Genomic DNA, 22,734 nt, shown 5'->3' on the forward strand with positions numbered 1-22,734 from the left:
TATCAAAACACTTCTTAGGGAAACTCAAGGTAAGGTGTTTCGAGTCACAGTGTTAACTACACAAAACACTGTTATCTGATTTCCCAATTCTTTATCCCACAGGTAAAGCCACTTCATCTTGAAGGTCCCCCCCTTTTCTCTATAGCTTTTTGTTATGAACATTTAATGGATTGCTGGTAGGGCGGTTTTTGCTAGAATCTTGGATTAGGGAAGAAATGGGCCCAACTACTAGCAATTTCTATCTAGTAAGTTGTCTTGTGTTCAAACTCTGGGTAATACAATTAACATTAAATTATCAGACAATGATAAAATAGCATGATTTGGACAGGGACTGAAAACAACTATCTAGAAGCATATGGAAGCCCATAAGCCAGGAAGCCAGACTCTAATCCTAAAAAGCTCTGTGAATGGGAGGGGCAGTTAATTCAACATTCTGGTGATCTAAGAGTGAACACCCCAGGGGGTATCACCCCATAGGCAGAGAGTGGCCAGGAACCACCCAGTGTCAAAGTCAAGGTTTGTTTCTGTCTGGGTGTAAAAAGGCTGGCCTACCAACAAACACTATCAACCAGGAGCTCAGCTACGTTCAATCCTAGGAACTGGCCGGTTATTAAGGATTTGAAAGATAGCGCAGAACTTTACAATTCGTAAAATGACAGGTTAAAAACAAAGTTTTTTCCAACTGTGAAAATGGGGAGGATATTATTTAGACTAATTAGAAGGATTTTTGAGTCAAACAGGACAGTGGCTGCTATGACAACGCTGAAGGTTTTGGATTACAAGCTACAAAGTATCTCTTCTGATGTCTGAGCAAAATGTGTTTGGATCCCAGGCAAGCCCTTCTCTTAGGAGAGAGAGAAATGGACCCAGGAGGTGTGGCACGACTGGTTTCTGGAAGAGGCAGGGCAAGGAGGAAGCTTTCCTGACTGCTCCATATGGTCTTTCACACCTATTCCATTACATGCACCCATCAATCTAATTCCCAAGTCAGCAAACTCTTTGCAACACACCCAGTTTTTTAAAGAGAAGCTTCACTTCCACACTGGGGAGAGTCATTTTCTACAGAAGTTTGGTAACAAGAGTTTCCCATGCCTGAGAATTCCCTTTTGATCTGCCCCAATATGGGACAGCACAGGCTTTGGATCATAGTCCTAGGTCCGAACCCAAGGGAATTAATTCATCTCCGGAATTTGAATTTCTGACCCAAAAACTCAGGGATGACAACATCCATTCCCCAGAGTTACTAGGCAGCCTGGCTAAGAAAGCAAAGCCCTTAAGAGGACAGGATCTCACTGAATGCTAGTTCCCTCCCTTCCCCATGCCCATTTCTTCTGACCCTGAACAGCGCACCTACTGGCATGTGTATCCGAGGTTAATAACCTACAGAGTTGCCTCATTTGCAAAAGTCATACCATGGGGTTCAATACCCTGAGGAGCAAATGCAGCCAACATCACTGTCCCCAACGTCATTGCCTGGAGGAAGCTCTGCAGACTCATGGCAGGAAAATGCCAAAGGGCAAGGCAACATCAGAGAATGCCATCCACCACTAAAACAGGGTCCAAAAGCCACCTCCCGCCCTCCCTCTCCACCCACCACCCACCCCCAACCTGGCAGCCCTCACTGGCCAAAATCCTAGAAGGTCTAGAGTGGACAGCAAGCAGTCTGGCTTTAGGGGGAACCTACGGCCACACTATCTTACTCACACTGGGTCTTAGGAGAATTAATGAGCTAACGTCTGAAAAGTCCTATAAGTTCCTATGTGACAAGGTAGCCAAAAACCATAAACGTCTATTACGGCCAGAAACACAAACTCAGCTGCGCGTGGGATATGCTAATTACAACCCATAGACTTCTCAATGTGTTCCCTCAAGGTAGATAAAAAAATTCCAAGAAGCCGAACGTGTTTAGATTGGCAAACCTGAGGCCCCAGGACCCCTAGGTGAACGTAAAAGTGCTCAAATGTAACTGACACACCCGACAGGTTGGATTTGTTCCTGGCCGGTGCACAGACACCAAGTGAGGCCAGTGAATATTAAACTGAATACAGCCAGCTGGGGAAAACCAACTTTCCTTCCAAATGAACTGGCTTGTTAATCAGAGGGTCCAGATCCCATCCCACGTGCTAAGAGCCTCACCAAGTCATTCTGTCCCTTGCCCCCCTTCACCTGCTGACACTGCTTGTAGATTCGCTCTTTCTGTTCTCTTTATACTTGATCCTACCATCCCATCACTCAAGGTACTCCCTTACAATTAAAAGTCCAGTGCGTTGCACCTGGTGGGCATTCACATAGCATTTCCTGTACCCGTCAGTTTTGGGAGTCCCTATGGATTGGCTTTTTAAGACATCTGGCTGAACAAAGATGCTCACAAGAAAACAGCCCAGGGTGCACCACAGCAGACTTAAAAAGGTACCTTCCCATCATTCAAGCTTTTTTAAGAGACAGTGGAGGGAAATGTATTGAATTTAGTGCACTTGTTCTTTGGGGTAAGGAAGCAAGTTAGCTCTCAGGAAAACATCAGCTGTTGCCTTCTACAAATCACAGAGGTTAGAATGACTACTAGAGTGGCTCCAGAAAAAACACCCAGAAGATCCAAGTTGTAGACTCAGCTCTACAGCTAGCTCAGAGTGAGACCTTGGACACACTGCCAACACTGAGCCTCAGTTTCCCCACAAAGGGGGAATACGTCATCTCCCAAGATCCTGACGCAGTCTGTCATTACCGAGTCAACAAAAAATGCTCAAATCTGGGAAGACTGAGTCCCTTAATTTTTCGGTGAACATTCATCCTTGTCTGGTTATAAAGAATGTTAAAGACCAAGAATGCCAGTCCACAAGAATCTTTCTCAGTGACATTTACTCAGAGGTTCAGGAAAGTAGCTCTTTATTCTGACCTCACCAGCAAAAAAAATGTCCTAAGGGTCTAACCATACACAGCACAGAAGGAAATGCAAGGAGTCAACAGGATCTTCGTAACTACAGGCATCAAGGCACGTGTGACTGTGTTCTGTTTACAACTATATGGCTAGCTGCAAAATGGCACTGGTGATCTTAATGAGTCCATCTAGTTATGAAAGCAAAAAGGGGCTTAAAGATTACAAAATTAAGAAACCTATATAGTAAAAGAAGAAAAATACACATTACTCAACACTGCATCTTCGGTAATGTCTCTGTACTTGCGGTTAAGAAAAAGTTTTTTAGAATAATAAAAATTCAGAAACTTCCTCAAGCCGTTATCCACTGAAACGAAGTCTAATAAATAAACTATGTAATCAAAGGGAGAGATGTTTATACACTTACATTAGGATTTCATGAGTGTTTATTACTTGAGAATTGATCAAACAAAAATAGCTAAGATGTTTCCAAAAAAGACACTGATGATGTAAATTGAGAAGGCGGAACTACTTTGTCATTAAAAAAGAATTTTTAAAGAAAATAGCTACATTGCAGTGGGTTGCTTTACCTAAGTTGATTAAAATCAACAATCAGAATTAGGAAGTATTTTCTGAGCCAAAAGTTTTCTAATTTTTCTCATGTTGGAAGCATTACTGAATTTAAAGTCAAACACACCATAATACATACCTTAGATATCTCTAAGTACATTCTAAAGTATTTATGAAGAAGTAAAACATATAAGATACAGCAAATCAACATATAAGCAGTGCATAAATTAAAAAGTTTACTAACATTTGTTTACTAAATTTGAATTTATAAATGTTAACTAAATTTGAATAATAGTTCTCATTTCCAAAAGTTCTGTAAGATATAGCAATTATTCATATATTTATATGAAGACACAAATATACAAATGCCCCCCCAACACACACACACACATATACTTTTTTGCCTCTTGAATATAAACGCACACTTAACCTGTAAAGCTACACAAAAATCAATTTTTAAAGTTAATCAGTTTGGCCATGTATAAAATAAATTTTCCCAAGGGAAATTTGGGTAAGAAATAAGATATTCAATAGTGAACTATATTGTATATGCCTGATTAAGAAAAATTCATTTCCCTCTACCAGTACTCTATCAAAATAAAAGGTCTTCAAAATATCGCATTATTATATTGTAAGTCATCAAATTAAAGGGCATAAAAACTTAAAATTCACAATCCACCCTTAACCATGTCTCTCAATAAGCAGGCAGGCAGGCAGGCAGATAGATAGATTAAAAGAAAACTATAGGGTACTTTTTAAGCGACGTAATTGTAAGGTCCCCTAGTTTAGGAATTAAATAAAACTGCTTACCAACTTTTCTTCTCCATTGTTTTTTCCACCGATTTAACTAGTACTTTAGCATTCCGTTCGTATGAAAGGAAGAGACAAACATTCGTTGCGACAGGGAGAACACACTAAGTACAACAAATATTTTGCACAGAGATAAGAAGGGGAAAGTAGGTCAATATCCTGTGGCCAGGAAGAAGCAGCCTGAGCTTCCATCCAGAACTGTATTCTGTGATTAACCGGGCTGGACTCTCCTCTCTCCGGGCTACTGCTCTGACCCATGTACCTGGGATACATAGACTCTGGGAGAAAGGAATTAGAGACACATCTACTACTTCCCAGGCACTGGCAAGCTAACTGGGGAAAGAAGACACGTAAGAGCCGTATAACTCGTAAACAAGTGCTCACACAGGGCAGATGATTCACCGCAGGTTTATGATTAGAGGAGGAGCTCTTATTACGGTGTAGGAGGATCAGACGAGGATGGCTGAAGACGGGAAACTTGACCTTGACTTTCTGAGGATGAGCAGTATGTGGTTCAGCAGAAGAACTTTAAAGCAAGAAGAACAAACCATTCAGAAGACAGTGACTAGGCAGAACGGCAGCAGAAGACAGCTGAGGCGGGACATGGTGGGCCGTGAAACTGGGAGGAAAGGTAAGCTGAGACAAGACAGAAAGTCCAAGCTAAGGAGCTTACAGCTGAGAATGTGGTGGGAATGGGTGGGGTAGGAGAGGGAAGAGTACCTACTGTGTCTATGCTCCAGAGGGCCACAAGTGTGACTGAGAGTCACTGGTGACAGTATGATGGAAAATAAGATCGAAGATAGCCATTATAGATGATAGGGAATCATCAAAAATGTCGTGAGCAGCGACAGACAACAAAAAATGTAAAGGTTGTTTACTTAGTGGACAGTCTAAATTAGTTGTGAGAGAGCTAGAAGCAAGAAGCAAAACTGCTCTGTACAGTTGTTCAGTTTGTGCACTGCATAAAAAGCCAAGGGGGGAAGTGGGCACTGACATCAAGTGGAGCTCTGTGGGATAGTGTTTGTCCTGAAGGGTACAGTAAAGGTACCATACTAGCTAGCAGTGGGGAAACCAGCTGAGGCACAAATCTAGAACTAGGGTAGAACTAATGGAAATGAAACAGGTGGATAAGTGCAAGAGAAATAACAGATGACTCCATCATAAAAGGAAGAACACTAATTGATGGAGTGGGCAAGAGAGACAGGAGACTTTAAACTAGGCTCTCTCCTCCAAATGCATAAGGACTGACAGTTTGGCTGCTTGGTTTAAAGGAAAAAAAAAGTCAAAGTTGTAAGTCTTTTAAAAAGATAAATACCAAAACATATTATTTTAAATTAAAACCTATCATCATATATTTATCTGCCCATGTTTTGCTGTAATGCTGAGGCGTCTTCTGCAGTACCCAGCGGTACTTTCTTGTATAAACCATCTCAAGCCATCACCCTTTAAAAGGACGAATTTCTTTAAAGAAATGGTGAGGCTGTAAAGACACTGGAGAAACTGCGCGGAGTAGACCACGTTACTCTGGACAAATGCTGGCTACTCCTCGGTGGGAAGGTTATCCCCCCACCTTGCTGAATGCGGGCACACAGTCTCACAGGCTTCCCCGTAGTCTCTCCCTCCACCCCAGGGGTCAGCAGGGCTCCAGAGGGGGCTGTTCCTTCACACTGTGTCCCAAGTAAGGACGAGGGCGACGTGGAGCAGAGCCTCGACCTGGGATTGCGGACGCACCGTGTGAGCGTAGATTATTGCTCTGAGCCACTAAGATTCCCAGCTTTTTACAGAATCACAACGGAACCCACCTATCCTGAACGGCTGACAATATCAGCGGGAATACTCTTCTTTTAGGACTCCCCAACTCCTTTACAGTTACCTCAGCCACTCTAAAATCAGCCGCTACTCCTTTTTAGAACCTTACTTTTTATCAGGTGCTTTCCAAAACAGTCAAATTCAAATAAATTGTTGCAAAAACAGTAATTATTTTTGCACATATATTTAAAATCCTTATATTAAATAGAGTAATAAGTACAACTGGCATAAACAGGTTTGGGGAAAAGAAAACATAGGTGAGTCTGGATACGCACACATGTCCACTGGTGGGAACAGACACCCAAGAGCAGGGCGCCTGGGTGGCTCAGTCAGTGAAGGGTCTGCCTTTGGCCCAGGTCACGATCCCAGGGTCCTGGGATCAAGGCCAAGGAAGTCGGGCTCTCTGCTCAGTGGGGAGTCTGCTTCTCCCTCTCCCTCTGCTCCTCCCCTCCCCCCAGGCTCTCTCTCAAACAAATAAATAAAACCTTAAAAAAGAAAGAAAGAAACCCAAGAGCAGACTACAGGGTAGCCCTCTAGCTCTGACCATTTAGTGTGTATGGGCATCAGTTGATGTATTTTGCAGAGAAAAAGAACACCAACTAATCCAGCAAGTCTGGAGGTCACTAAGACCTCATACTATTTTCTAAAGCTGTGAGCCTACAAAATTATAAGGGAGGAGCACTATCGTATTACCAGGTTAAAAATCTGGCTGGTTTTTCAAAACTATATCCAACTGTCATATTTTTTTCTGTCCCAAATGTACAGTCAGAAGTGCTTAAGTCATTTAAGAAAGCACAAAAATAACACTTCAAACCCACAACCAGACATAGAGTCAAGAGTACAAGGTCACATGTCATTCCATAACCCGGCTCTTAAAGATAGAATAAACACATAAGTTACTATTAAAAACTAAATTTGAGTTTCATACTTTAAAATTACATACTGCTTTAAAATTGTCAACAGAGATAAATGTCCTCTCAAGGTTGCCCAGCAAAATCTGAGTGCTTCCATTTTAGGTGGTCAAATAGTAAATCTATCCATAATTTAAATACTTTTAGAAATCTGATACTCGGCCTCTTCAATAAAAATAGGAACTTTTATGTAGAAATCATATTCATATATTTCAATAGACTATTGAGAGAAACACTGTGTAAACACATATGCACCAGAAACCTCAAAACAACCAACCATAGTTTAAGGAACATCCTCAGCAAGTCAACCCTGGCCCCTTCCCCAATATGCACGTGAAGGCTCCCTCCTCAGCATCAGAGAGGATAATCTGAACCTCTATAGCTTTAAAAACAAGCAAATAAAAAACCCCACATCAGTAATACCATACCTGCCAAAATAATTCTGCCCTAGATCTACTGAGATGGCAACCCGCTCAGTCTTATTTTAACCAAGGTAGACGCTTGAAAAGAAAGAAACCCAAAACCAAACTCTAGGGAGAAAAACATTAATTTGTGAAATATGAGGTGAACTCAAAGAGAAAGTTTTCCTGAACCTTGACCTAAATCAACGTTCCCACTATTTTTTCTTTAACTGTGAGATAAGCAACCATGAGGACAGGATCGCCAAATGGTTTAGTCTTCTCATCAAATAAAACATCAATCCATCAATCAATCAATCATCATCATCAAAATAAAACAAGAGCGAGTCTGACACCCGGAAGGACGAATACTTTGCTACAGAATGAGGAGTTGCCATTGAGGAGCTGAAGACAGACAGAGGAACCTGACTTCAGGAAGAGAAGAGGGCCAAGCCCCACACCCTGCAGGATGTGGACACCAAGGGGCCAGGAGGAGTTGAGGGTTGACACCGAGGAACACAAGTCACCAAAGCCAAGAGACAAGTGTGACAAGAAGGAGCAGACGATCAACCATGTGGAGGATGGAGAGCACCGGGCAAGGAAGGAGACGGGGTTATCAGGCCTAGAAGCCATGTGTTAGGGGCCAAATTATGTCCCCCTCCCAAATTCACATGTTGAGGCCCTAACCCCCACACCTCAGAATGTGACTGTACTTGGACACAGGGCCTTTAAAGAGGTGATTAAGTTAAAACTAGACCATTATTGTAGGCCCTTCCCCAATATGACTGGTGTCCCCATAAGAAGAGAAGACTGGGACACAAAGGACACAGATGGAGGGACAACCAGATGAGGACACAGACAGAAGGTGGTTGCTTGCAGGCCAAAGAGAGGCATCGGAAGAAACTAAAGCTGCTGACACCTTATTCTTGGATTTCCAGCCTCCAGAACTGGGAGAAAATACATTTCTGTTGTTTACACTACCCAGTCTGTGGTATTTTGTCATGGTGGCGCTGGCAGACTAACAAACCATCCTATGACCCTTCTGGCAACTGCCTACTTCCAGTCTCTTCCTCCAGTCAACCAAGGTTTCTGACAAGGCCTACCTTTGACACTTGCCACATGCCACTGAAACAGCTTCAGATAAAATGTCATCCCCTGTTTGTTGCCCACTGCACTCCTTAAAACTCTCTCCTGCCCTGGCTTCCATGGGGCCATTTCTTCCTGGCTGCCCACTTCCTACCTCCATCACTCTTTATTCTTGGTGGCCTCTCCTTCCTCTACTCGTCACAAAACAATGTTCTTCAGAGTTCTATCACCCACCTTCCTCTCCTCTCATTCCACCCTCCAAGCAATCTTCACATTTTCAGCCAGATGCTGGCGATCCGTTCACTGGACCTCAGGCCCTGAGGTCCAGGCCTTGTACTTCAGTGATTGGCTGAGCCTCACTCACTGCCCTGAGGCCCCCTATCCCAAACAGAATCCATCCCCTTCAGGCCTGTGTGTACCAGCCATTCCCGGCCTCTCACAGGCCAGAAACTTGGGGAGCCCTCCCACATTCCAGCTAGCATAATATTCACAGCAATGTTTCATCCAATCAGCTTGTTCTCAATGTCTACTGTCAGAAAATAATTCGAAATATGGGAAAGGTCCCATGTACAAAAATGTTCATCACTGTATTATTTACAACGGCAAAATGGTGGAGGCAACCCAAATGCCCAACGGTAAGAAATGTTTGAGGACATTATGGTACTCAGTGGAATAATATACAACTATAAAATTTATTTCAAAAACTTGGCAGCAATACAGATCTTAAAACATACACATAAAAAGCGTGGAAAGGAATATTCAGAAATGACCATAGTTCCTCCATTTTCCAAACTTTCTGGAACGTTATTAGGATGATTCTCTAGTACAGAATGTCCAGATGAGAGTTCTAGCCATGTTGGACTTTCTGAATTGCTTGGCTGAAGGATAAATGGGAGGTTTACTACAGAGCCGCCTTCAGCTGTCATTCCACCTCCACACTACATCTGTTGCAACATCCAATGCAAACTCCCATTAAATAAATTTCCCCTTAAATCCTACTACTTGTAGCCTCAGCATGAGATCCTAAAAAAATTGACTAATTCTTTCAAGAAATCCAACTGGACATATAAACAGCTGTAGGACAGTGGAGCTCCCAACATCTGCCACGGTTATTAAGTGCTGTGGTAAGAAAAGATCATCGCACGCAAGCTGCTGCCAGGAGAGCAAATGTCAAGCTAGAAGCTGAATCACAGAAGATGAAGCCACCTCCACGTCAAATGTCTGCCAGCCTGTCTGCCACGTAAAGAGGCGCATCTTCTCCATCCGAAGAGGAGAGACGTTGACAACTACTCCACCCGAGAGTCCATGAAACAGAAAACTGGTCGCCCCTAAGGGCGTCGATTGGTACATTTCCTTTAACATTTGACCTACACCTTTTTGTTTGTTTTCCACATTGGCGACAAAGGGCAAGTATTAAGATGGCGCTGACAGTTTCACCTTTATTTCTTCAACCCTCGCGCCCCATCCTTGGATGCCTCAGACCAACGAACTCAACAAATTTCTCCTCCTCCATTTTTGGTGTAAATGAAATGAAACAGGCAACAGCCACAGAAATCATGCCCGCACCTAGGAGTGTCCGTGCTAAAACCCGGTGTGCAGCACCGGTACGTACATACGTAGGTGTGGATTCCTATGACGAATCCTGTTGAAAAACAAATACGAACTCCTAGTTCTACGCATTCTCCAGAGCTAGAGTTTACTGCAATTGTACTAGACTTCCTTACAGCACGGAAAGAATGCTCATATTTATGTCACATTCAAATTAGGCATTTGTGGCTAGACATGAAAAACATTATGAACTGTGAAATAAGGTAGAGGAAGGCATCCCCTCATTTAAATCCCCTCAAACAGATTTCACATTCCACTGTGAAATATCACTGAAATCAGCAATATTTCTCAAGGAAAACAGCTCTTCCACTCAGGCCAGGCAATACTGCTGTCATATCCTCTTTGGAATCTGTGTCAGTGTTATTTTGAGGTACTTCTAGGATGCCACTGCCTCAGGATAAATGCCTGCAGATAAAATGAACATAGTAGGAAAGCCCATTTCTCCGCTCACAATTATACAAGAGAGCATGAAAGGAAAGCTGGAAAGCTCCCTGAACTTTTTAAAAAGTAATTAAAACCAAAAGGCTTTTGAGGAAATGTGTCAGATTTGGCAACGTTTTCTTTGTAAAAATGCACTTTGGTAATTTTCCAGAATTCTGTTCTTCCAGTTTGGAAACGCTTAAAAATTCTGACACATAATGAAGTGGGAACAATACAGATCACCCTAAGCAAAATCGCGAAAGAGGAAAAATTTAACTTCAGCATTTCCTCAATCTTCCCTTGCTCTCAGCCTCCCAATCCCCCAAGATGCCTGGTGCTTTTAGGAGGCACAGACCCCCCAGAGGTTAGGGAGTTAGTTAGCAAGTAAATCAATCAATCAATCAATTAAATAATTATAGGTGTGACTAAACAAAAGGCAGCTCAATTTAGATTTTTAAGGGCAAAAAGTTATATTTCGTTTTACAATTAACAGTAAGAATTAAAATCTAAAATCTACTCTCCGAATTATAGAAGTGTATGCATCATTTCTGCATGACAGCAAGGAAAGGAGAAAGATGGGGGATTAAAAGGAACAATATTCAAGGGGGAGGGGGATTACAGGAGCCCAAAAGAGAGCGAGTAACAGATGGCTGGAGGCCCACTCAGGGAGCGCAAGAAGGAACAAAAAAGGAAAATAATGACAGAAAAAGAAACAAAGAATAAAGGGTCCCACAAGGAACAGCATCCCCCCACTGTCTAACGTTTTGAGAGAGCTCTACTAAGGACTTTAATAAATGCCGTGGTATTTCGGCAACAGTAAGCATAAACGGGAAAGTACTCCACCACCGCGTGTAAATGCGATCCGAGCAGGCAGAACCCAGGCGTCCCCCTCTTCCACCCCACTTCAGTGAACCACTAGGGCAACTGCCAGCCTGGCCTTTTCTCATAAGATTTTTATCATATTATTATTTGTACAGAAGTAACATAACCAGATTATAGAAAATGCGTAAAATAAGAGGGGTAACAGCAAGTCACCACAGTCTACTACACTAACACAATCACTGCTGACATTTTGGTTTATTTCTTTGCCATCTTTATTCCTACATATTTTTCCGGAGTAACCAGAGTCCCGTATCAAATCATAAATCATACGCATTGCTTGGATTCAAAAGGATCTGAGTGTCTGGCCAGGAAGAGGAAGAACCCCAGGAATCCACCTTCAGGAACGACCAAGGAGTAGTAACTAACATTTACGAGGCGTGTTTGCAGACACTCTTCTAGACACGTACACGTGAACACATTGAATCCTTACCCCCAAAAGAAGGCTCTCTTATGACCCGCATTTTGCAGATGAGAAAACAGAGGCATAATTGGACGAATTAAGCTACATGCCCCCAGTCACGGACTACTAAGCAGAAGAGTCAAGTCTCCAAACCAATACTTTGCGCAGAGCCGGGCTGTAGCCACTACACCACACTGCCTCCCACTGAGGCCTGTTTAAGAGAGAACCAGGCTCTGTCACGCTTGTCCCACGTGCAAAGCCTCAATGACCAAAGAGCCGTTACTCCAGTGGAGGTGTGTGTAACTCACACCAGACCCCTCCACTACCCCAAAGCCTTCAGTGTGCATTTGAAGAAGGTGCCAGAGAGAGGGGGCAGGGCTTAGCTATTGGAGGAGCCAAAGGTGACCCTGCTCAAGACCCTCCCAGTAAGGGCAGAAGGGGCTTCTCCAGACTCAGAGCAAGGCCCCAGTGTGAGCAGGATCCTGATGTGTCCAGCAGAAGCCAGTGCACGGGTAATGGCGGCACTCAGACTGGGGGGCTGGGAGGGTTCGGGGATGGAGGATGGACCGAAGCCCAGGTCAAGCCATATCACAGAAGTAGCTCTCTTAACTCGAGCAGTTTCATTTAAGGAGGAAGAGGACCATACTGATCAAAAATAAATATTTTCGTGTCATCGTAATTTACACACTATGTAATACCACTATGATGATGATTTACTAAGAGGCAATAACTTAAGTCATTGATGACTAAAATTTCCATGAGTCTAAACAGCAGAGCCCCATCTCAGGGCTTCTGAACTTGGTTTTCACTGCCTGGAAAGCTCTTCAGGCTTCTCTTCCTCCAGCACCAACTCATCCCCCAGGTGGCCGCAAGAATGTCCGTGTCCTCAGACAGGCCCTCCCTGGATCTGCAATCTACTGCCGCTTCTTCCCGACCTCCTTATACTCACAGCCCCCTGTCCTTTTCCGTCACGGCACCCATCACAATTCATGAAGATGTCACAAATATCCACGTGCATTTCTGCAATGCCTCTCGCCCCTCATACGCCATGAGAGCAGAAATCACATCTGCTCTATCACCATTAAAGACTCGGCACCTAGTATCTGGCACGTACTAGGCACCCAAACACCTGATGAATGAATAAATCCATATAGGAAAGAACGAAAAAGTCACCTCCTTTTACTTCTAAAAGTATTATAGTAATTTAATTTATTTTTTAAAGGAACAGTTTTTTTTAATTTATTACTATTTTTTTTAGTAATCTCTATACCCAACGTGGGGCTCGAACCCACAACCCTGAGATCAAGAGTCTCATGCTCTTCTGACTGAGCCAGCCAGGTGCCCCTACAGTAATTTTAAAAATAGAGTGAACTGTGACATTTCTATTACAGGTTGGTGTTTTGTGCTCTATTAGATAAGCCACCCAACTTCAGGCTCTAGAACAAACACAAGTTCAAATGTAAACTTGATCAGCCAAGAACCATCTATAAACAAATACAAAATCAACTCCCTTCTTGTTCACCAGTCACACCAGTCAGAAATATGACATGCGATTCCCATGCCCATCCACGATGACCGCAAAAACCATAAAGCACCTGGGCACAAAACTAACAGAAGATGTAAAACAGTTTTCCATGTAAAATTATAAAATTTCATTGAAGGACAAAAGACATAGAAAAATAGAGAGGTGTATCAGTTAGCAGATGGCAAACCATGAAGCCCCGGAGACGGCAATCCTCCCTGAATACTATCTAAATGCAGTGCAACACCAATAACACAAAATTTAAACCCCAAAACTAAAACAAGCCACATGCTTGGGTAACATGTACAAGTTTACCAGTGTGGAGAAAGAGAAGAATGCAATGTGTGTGAGATACAGCAACAGACACAAATACAGAAAATGTCATTTTTGCGAATTCCAGTAATTTAACTATTATGGGTATGCAACGTTACTTTCAATATTTTGACTGTTTCAAGTATTTTCTCTTTTTTTTAAGCTGTGAAACAATAAATGCCGTAAGTTCAGAAGAGCAAGAGTCTGGGGGAAACTGACAAAGATGGTAACGCCACTGGGTTCTGAAAGCTGTACAGACAGATGGAGAGGCGCTTCCAGGGGGAAGGAGAGATCCAGGAGAATAATGAGGAAAAAAGCATAAGACACATCGGAGAATGAACCAAGTGTGGCTCACATCAAACAAATATTCTCATGGAAAGTCAGCCAGTAATGGATCCAGAAATGGCACCATGAAGGAACTATAGTCACAGCCCACAGTCACAAATAAAAAGCCATGAGAAGTCTTTCTGCAAAGAAACTTATTTAAAATGTGGTTTAACCAGCTACTTCTCCAAGGATACCTTTTTTCACAGTACATATCTACTCACTTTATGAGAGTTTTTTCCAACCTACTAACTTTTTATGGAATAACCCACTTTGGAAATTGCTACATTCTACTAACCCAGCCTTTCAGAGGTCTGAGCTAGAATAGAGGCTTAAGGATTTGGAAATAAAAGGCAACAATAAACCCCAAACATAACAACTGACCAGATGAATGGATGGGTCACAGAAAACAGAGAAGTAGGTAATGCTCTGGAATCCCAAGCCCAGATGATGATAGGAATGCTATCAGCACAAACAGTGAAGTCAAAGAGGATCAACTATCAGGTAATGGGTACTAAGCTCGAATTTAGATGCGTTTGGGAAGACAGTGAGAAACTCCCCTAGAAGGAAAATTGAGCAAGAAGTTAAAAGACTACAGTCAAGTTCCCAGATCTATCCCCGTCAACTTTATGAGCCTGAGCAGGTCTCAAATACGATGAAGGAGTTACAGCAGTGACTTTAGGCTCTTTCAACTTTAATACTCTAGTATTCCAAAAATTGGGCACTTGGAAGTCAAAATACCAATACTATCAAGTTCTACCTTTAAAGGTGCGAAATATACAGAAAATAGAATAAAAATAAACAATTCAAGAATTTGAGTATATGAACTTAAATATATGAATGAGAGGCTTTTAAGAGAGTGTGCAATTAGAGATGTTTAAGAGATCCATGAAACCGGGAAAGCTATGAAGTCTAACTCTGGCCCCTCCCCCAATGCCACAGAATACTTAGTTTTCTGCTGCTGCACCAAGCAGACGTCTAACTCTGACCCAATGTGGCAGTTCATATATTTTTATGAATACCTCTCGACACCGTGAAGATTTCAAGGCAAACGAGAACTTTTTCCTAGATGGCGCACCACATCAGGGGTAGATCAAAACTGGGGTCAACTTCTTACACCTGTGAGCAGAGTGCCCACAAACACTAGCCTCCCGCACGCGACTAAGCCCAGCGTTTGTAAAAATTAAGCTTTTCCTAAGAGCATTCGGGCTGGTATTCTAAGTGAATAACATTGTGATGATCCTTTCGAAGAACTTTCAAGGGAAAAAAAAGAGCAGCTAAGTACTGCAAATAGCACTGCAGGGTCTAATAATAAAAAAAATTAAAAGGAAGCAGCTCTCAGGGAGGAGAGATTAGAGGTACAGGAAAGTGCACACAGGGCCGGCACGGAGGGATTTTTTAACGGAGACTGAAAAGTTTTTGAAAAACCCAAGAGTTTTTGTTGTTGTTGTTGCTATTTGTTTTGGTTTAAGTGTATGAAAAATGCTTTCATGAAACCAGTAGGAAAATGATGGGCACGTACACCGTTAACAAAAGCCAATAGTTAACGATCTGTTCCATTGTCTTTTCAATTCCATTTTCAAAAATCTCTTTAACGATGTTGAATTCTTTTCTTTTTTTTTAAAACAAGTTTAAAACTGTGTAAGACACAATTCTGAATTGTAGTCTCATTTTCACAAGGCAAAATGAAGCCATCTGTGCAATTTCCAAGCCTCCTGAGTCCACACAGGATCGGTGGGAAAGTCCCCGGAAGGCACAGACCTGGTTTCCTCTCGGCCTCTCAAGCTATCAAGGAAAGCCAGGCACCTGGTATTTTTAGAAGCTCAGCGGTGTTTATCGGATAAGCAAAGGAAGAATGTCAATTTTCACTTTTCTCCAGACTTCAATTTCTAAAACTGCCTGTCTTGGAAGAATATAAATTCCATACCAACCCTCTTCTTCCCCGCCTTGTCCAAAGTCATTCCCTAAGCCCCAGCTCTGCAGGGGCGCTCACACCATTTCATTCATATACATCAGACGCTGAACTCCAGCTGGATGCCCAGCAGCGTACATACTGCTCTTGGATAGACTGGAGACCAGAGGACCAGACAAAGCCCCTGGAAACTTCCAGATGGCCATCTAATTCCTGCAGATAAGGAAGTGCAGGGAGAGGGTAGGGAAAGATCACCAGGCAAGCTGGCTCCTCACCAGCAGGCTGAATCTTGTTCACCAAGTCACCCTCATTTCAGGGAGAATGAGACATCATGGGAGAGCCTAGCACAAAGCCCAGAAAAGGAGAAACTGAGAAGCATTTCAATCAACCCGCCCAGCTGTGGACTGGCCAAGGACACCCATGGGAACCCTGACTCCAGGTGACAAAGGAAGCAAGCCAGGAGGGAGAGACTGTCCAGGTAGGCTCTCCTTCCAACTCCTTAAAACGACCTCTTCAAGAGTGGCCCAGAGCTTCAAAGAACACTGCACCGCCAGGCAGCACGTTGTTCTGGAAAGCACACAGTCTTGGGCTTAATCTCTACCAGCCCTGGGCAAATTACTCAGTTCCCTCAACCAGAAACATCTCCTACTGAAGGACAGCAATGACGTTAAACAAACAAGCTACAGAAAATACCCAGGGGGCGCCTGGGTGACTCAGTCCGTTAAGATTCAGACTCTTGAGCTCAGCTCAGGTCTTGATCTCAGAGTCATGAGGTGGAGCTCCACACTGGGTATGGAGCCTACCTTAAAAAAAAAGAAAAAAGGAAAACTAGAAGTACCCAGGACGAGGCCTGACACAAAGAAAGCACCCAACACTTCACTGACAATAGCATGAACGTCACATAAAACATGAATGATTCATTCTTTGGGGACTTGGCCTTTCTTGTCCACAAGGCGAATATGGCTGAAGTCTGCGAACAGCCTTAGCGGGGTTGAATCACCAGCCAGGCTGAACACAGAACGAGGACAGGACGCTGGCAGGTGGAAGGGAAGGAAGCAGGAGGCACCAAGGACCTAGCCCGTGCCAGAGCCAACCAGGTGACTCGGCACCTTCTCCCATGGAATGGCATGTGATCCATCCTCAGGATTCCCTACACTCTCCTGCAGAGTGCTGCTTCCTACCATCCCAACCAACCCAACCAGGGGCAGGTGTTCGGAGGCCTGACCCCTTCCACGCCACCAGAGGTTGGAGGAAATGAAATCACCGAGGACAAAGAAGGAGCGGGCACCGTGCTCAGTCTCCTCCCACTCTTTCGCTTTTGTTTGTTTTCAGCTTTTGTCTGGGCAGCAAGTGTTGGCGTGGCCTTGGTCACCACAGCTGTCACAGTCACTTTCTTTATTTCTCCAACATCCACTCCAGGCACGGTGGCCTGCCCTGCTGTGTCCTTTGAGGCACAATAGATTTCCTTTATTGCTTTTTAATGCATGGCCTCCCATCAACCGTGTGCTTAATAAAATATGAATGGATGAAGAAGGTACTGACAACAGAAGAGAAACCTATGGAAGGTTATGGGAGCGAGATGCCGTGGAGCGCCCATCGTCCTGTGCGGCGGGTAGGCTGGAAGGCGCACCTTGATAGAGTTCAGCAGACATGTGTCTGCCTCCCTCCAAACAGCCAGGGAAGGGCAATTTAATGACAAGAGACAGAAGTTACTGCACCTACACCGCACTCCCCGAAGCCCCCAAATGATACCCTATCATTATCTGAAATAATTAAACAAGTAAAGACAGAACTTTCAGTCTTGACAGTCTTATCTTAGAAACAAACAAAAAACAATGTTGACTTTTCCATTGGCCCAGAAGCATTCTGAGAAATCCATAAACAATCGATGATGCCAAGTGTGAAAATCCATTCCGCTCCTGCATTTGGTGGTCCCTCTTGGGCCAAGGTCAGGTGTCTCCTGCCCACACCCACTCTCCATGCCACCCCAAAGACAGTATACCACTTCCATTCCCTTTTCACATGGACACCTAAGCTCACTTCCCCTGTGGGGAAAGGATGAGCCCAGAAATTCCATGGAATATGTGTTCCCATGAGCACAGCAATTTGATGATCTCAGAGGTATTATAAAGAAAGACCCTTGACACTTCCCTAAGGAAGAATGTCTTCTGTAAAAGGCGACTGCCAGGACCAAAAGCATGTGCTGGGAAACTCCACGGCCTGCTGCTGCGTGTGTTTCCAATTCTGATGTCCCACTTCCTCTTATAATAACATTCCTTCCCTCCTTACTTGTCTTCTAAAAAGACACTCTGGCATTGGGTCTCCAAAGGGTGCTGTTCTATGAAAGGCTATAAAATAAAAAGAGCTAAAATGGATTTCAATAAATATAAAATGCTTAAACACTATGTAAGATCTATTCCATCCCACCACTTTTAAATGTTTCCAAAAAAGAACTTATTTTTATATGTTGGCAGCCTAACTTCTTAAAAATAAAGTTTCCTTCACTTAAAGCTTATTCACACCGGCCATCACACAACATAAAGCTTTTTAGCAAATACACTTTTAAGAGTTGTGATGTCACTATTGTGACTTCCAAACCTATCTCACAAGGGTTTCTTTTTTTTTTTAAAGATTTTATTTATTTATCAGATAGGGAGAGAACACAAGCAGGGAAAGAGACAGAGGGAGAGGGAGAAGCAGACTCCCCACTGAGCAGGGAGCTGGGGAGGGGGAGGGGAGATGGTCCTGGGATCATGACTTGAGTGGAAGGCAGATGCTTAGCCCTTAACCGACTGAGACACCCAGGTGCCCCACAGAGGTTTCTGATAGGATTGTTATGATAATATATGGGAAAGTGATAAGAAATTTGCAAAAGGCTAATCAAATAGATAATCAAACTGTTGTTATTCCAATTTTTAAAAAGATATCATACCTTACAGTGTTTACTTAAAAATAGAATACGGACTTTGGAAACAGAGATGGGAGTTCAAATTTCACCTCCACCACTTACTAGTTACCTACACGCAAGTGGGATGTAAGAGGCAAGCTAGTAAACTCCCTAGGCCTTGTTTCAACTGTAAAATGGATATAATACCCACCTTAGCAAGTTGCGAGGATTCATAGAGTAATGTATGCAAAACCCATTATACATAGTAAACACTTACTAAATGATAGTTAAAATTATTGTTAGGCTATTTAATGAAAATCCAAATACCCAGCTGTTCAAACTAGTAGAAGGGAGGGGGAAGAGGGGAGAATCTCACCCAAAGGGGGGACAGATGCTAAAAACATGGATCTCACACTCTGAGGATCCCTTCTTCGCCAAACCACTCCTACCCCCACTCCTTCCCCCCTGAGGTCAGAAGCTCCTCCTTGCTTTGCATAACTGTGCAGCAACCCAGGAATGAGTCTTCAACACCAGGCTTGACAAAGTGATGATTCATCCCAACCCATGAAGGGGGTGCAGCCAGTAATCAGCCTCAGCACACAATGGGAGATCCATGTGGAGAGCCTTTGGCCAGAGACAAGCTATGTAAGAGAACCCCCCACCCCACCCCTGTGTCTCCAGCAGCAGTTAACACAGTCTCAGGCTTCCTTGTTGTTAATGTATATTCCGAATAGTACTTGGGAGGGATCCAACCGTCCTATATTTCACGAAACAATTCCCAACATAAATGGAAAGTCCAAAATGGCAACACAACAACAACGAAGAAGTCTCCCTCTGTTCCCTGTTTGCTGACTGTGGCACCATGTTTTGCCAGACAGTGTGTTAGTTATAACAACAAAAAGCTTGATGGTTGGACAACATCCCACTTCAACTTCACATCATAATGGCTCCTGAGGACAAGTCACACTGCTTCTCAGCCTGGCCTGAAAATGTGACCGCATTCCCCACGAAAAAGACAAACCCTCAGCAGCAGCTTATACAGCTCTTTTCCATTACCACTTCGTGGGCAGGAAACATTTTTTCCCCTGGAGTAAGCTCCTAATTCCCCTTCTAAGGTTAAGAGGCTTTCAGACTTGGTTGTCTTAAAATCAATGCCCAGTGGGGTGGTTTACCCGGAGGTCCTCAGAGTTGTCAAAGAGGCAGCTCTGGGTCCTTTGCCACTCTGCCGGCAGCCAGACTACTACAACTGGATGTCTCCTCATTTATCACCACAGTAATTCTAACCTTCAGTCTGACTTTGGGATCCTTCCACCAGTGTCCCATAGGCACAACTCATGAATGCCTGGAAATGTCAGCCTCCTCCCAAAACAGTCTCTTCGCTTGGAATACCCCATTCAAAAACACTCATTTAATCCCCCTGGCTCCCTCCCTAGGTCAACCCTTCTTCCTCCTGGGTTTCTTGATTCCAATCTAGGAAAGGGTCACTCAACAAATATCCACCATATTACATTTAATTCTCCCTCCCCCTAAAAAAAAAAATCCTCTTCATCATAATGGTGTGAGTTCTCTTTCTTATTCCAGGTGGCCCACTCTGGGGGAGAGAAAGCACAGACGCAGCAAGTGGATCCTCAACTCAAAATCCGAACACTGGGGTGTGGGGTGTGTTTTCTGGGAAAGCCTGCAAAAGGGTTTTTCAACTCAAGTGTTACATAATCTGATTCATTTATTTAGCAATGTCTAATTTTATAGTGGTTTCCCCTCAAATATTCCTGGAAAATTGTTATATTACAATGGAGAAAATTATTTTATGTCAAAATCAATTCTATAAAATTTGCCTCCTACCCATTCAAGCTAATAGCCACTAGCTACACACACTGGTCCACGGGCACACACACACAAATACCCTGATCCCAAACAAAACAAAACAAACAAAAAAAGGTTTTCTTCCACTGTAACTAAGATTTGATTTCAGCAAACCAACACTGGGAGCGCCTAGAACTCAAGGAAGTGCACAACTTGTTGCGGCAATAAACGCTGGGCCACGGTCTGAACAAAGCATTACAAAGAAGCTCCAGAAACCCACAGGGCCCGTGGACAAAATGTTGTGTGCCGGCAATCAATTCTCCAATGCACGCTCATCAACCCTTTCCCAATCCTCTTCCCAGCCCCAGCAAGCACCCTCCAGGACTCCAGTTCCTAATCTGGTTTTCATTCCGGCCCCGCTCCCTCCCCTTCCTTCTCAACGACCGTGAATCAATCCCATCCCGGGCAGGAAACGAGACCCAGGGCAGCCCCCTCCGCCGCGGCGGAACAAAGGAGCAGAGCGCAGCTGCACGCGCGGGACGCCCCATCGGGTCCTGGACCCCCTTCTCCCCTGCCGCCGCCGCCGCCGGGGCACGCCGCACCTGAACCCCACTCCCCAGGACGCCCCATTGTTCTCCCAACGCTTTCCTTCCCTGAGGCCACTCCGTGCCCTTCCCTAGAACCAGGGGGCCAGGAAACAGCTGTGGGCCAGAGAAAAGGAGGGGTTGTGGGTGAGAACGAGGAAGATCTGGATTCCACTCTGTCCACAGGTACAAGGAGGATGGGGCAAAGTAAGAGCAACTTAGTTTACAAGCCTTCTCTCCCACCCGCCCCCGAAGCAACTGCGGAGTCACGACCACCCCGCGCGACCTCCAGCGTGCGCGGGTTCTCGCCGCCGCGCCGCAGCGCCCGGAGGAGAGCGCCGCAACCCCCGCTGACCCGTGCCCCACGGCCTGCGGCGGGGCCACGGGGACGTCGGGCACAAAGGCGCGAGGCGCCCACTCCGCCGCCCCTAGCGGGCCGCGGCCGGTGCAAGCGGGCAGGGGAGAGGGGGAAAGCGCTCGCGCTACCTCGCGGGGCCCCGCTCCGCCTCCTGGTCGTCCTCGCGTTCCGGGACGCGGGCCCACCGCGAAGCTGCGGGGCTCCCGCGGCGGCTGCTCGACGGAGGCTGCTGGGCGGACGCTGTCCCGCGGCTGCCGGCCCTTCGCGCGCCCCGCGCTCCCGCACCGCCTCCACGCGCCACGCTGGGCTCCCGTGCGCGCCCGACTGCAGAGTGCTGGGCTGCTGCGGAGAGCTCGGCTGCGGCGGGAGGCGTGCGGCCACTCCCCTCTCCCCGGCAAACGGAGGGGCTGGCCGAGGGGCGGGGGCGGCGACCTCGCCGCCTGGGATTCGCCCCTCCGCGCGCGGGCAGGACCCGGAGCCACCGCCTCCGAGCCGACTCACCTCCGGGCGCCCGGTGCCGGCTGCACAGCGCCCCCCGGTGAGCGCGAGCGGCAGCCTGCGCACCCGAGGGCAAGCCTAGATGGGGCCAGGAACGGAAGAGAGGAAAGAAAGGGGAGGTGTCCTCGCCCAGCACCCACGGAGAGCACGGCCTTATACCTTTTTTACTCCTGAATTTACTGACGTCAAGCAAGAAATGTAATAACTGGGGCGGGGGAAACAACTAGGAGCCAGCCTGGGGGCAAATACCAGCAAAGACTGGCAGTGTTCTCAATTGTTCCTTCTGCCCTAGATAAAAAAGTTTGGCTACCAGAGAATATCAGCAAGGATTAATTTGACCGAAAGAGAATGGAAGTGTATTGAGTAGCAAAGTATGCTTTTACTTACAAGGTTTTTAATAACTCACATTATGCTAAGTAGACACTGGCCAATTCTCTGCTACAAAAAATGAAAGGTAGTTTAAATTTCAAATACCCATATGTGTCTGAAAATAGCGTTATCAGTGGCCACTGGGTAATGACCAATGATGGGGTATTAGTCTGCCTATTATTTAGGCATGTTGGAGGGGCCAGGGAGTCAGGACCTCCAGCTTCTCACTCCAGCCTGCCTCTTGCCTCTTTGTGGAATTTAGAACATGCCACTTGACCCAGGTCCCGGTTTCCTCATCCTGGAGGAGGGAAGGGTGCTCTTCCAACCTTACTCACTGGGTGAGGTGAGGATTACTTGGCTAAGGTGTTCAAAGGAATGTCGGCACAGTAATTATTACTC

The 22,734-nt window shown here is 44.9% G+C and overlaps 1 protein-coding gene and 1 non-coding gene across 4 annotated transcripts in view; both read right to left on the minus strand.

The window, feature by feature from the left end:
* The window catches only part of MYO1B (myosin IB), a 175,766-nt gene extending 154,112 nt beyond the window's left edge, over positions 1-21,654 (minus strand). For 2 of the 3 annotated variants that reach the window (XM_040642635.1, XM_040642630.1), the window contains exon 1: positions 21,597-21,652. The gene's annotated coding sequence lies outside the window, so the exon portion shown is untranslated. Of the gene's footprint in view, positions 1-21,596 lie in introns of all 3 variants that reach the window. The other variant, XM_040642629.1, reaches the window with a different exon arrangement.
* TRNAK-CUU lies at positions 13,034-13,106 on the minus strand. The gene has a single exon. It is a non-coding gene; the product is annotated as a tRNA-Lys (tRNA).
* Positions 21,655-22,734: the final 1,080 nt, after the last annotated feature.

This window comes from Ursus maritimus, unplaced genomic scaffold, assembly GCF_017311325.1.
Source record: "Ursus maritimus isolate PB19 unplaced genomic scaffold, ASM1731132v1 scaffold_1, whole genome shotgun sequence".
Classification (NCBI taxonomy): domain Eukaryota; kingdom Metazoa; phylum Chordata; class Mammalia; order Carnivora; family Ursidae; genus Ursus; species Ursus maritimus.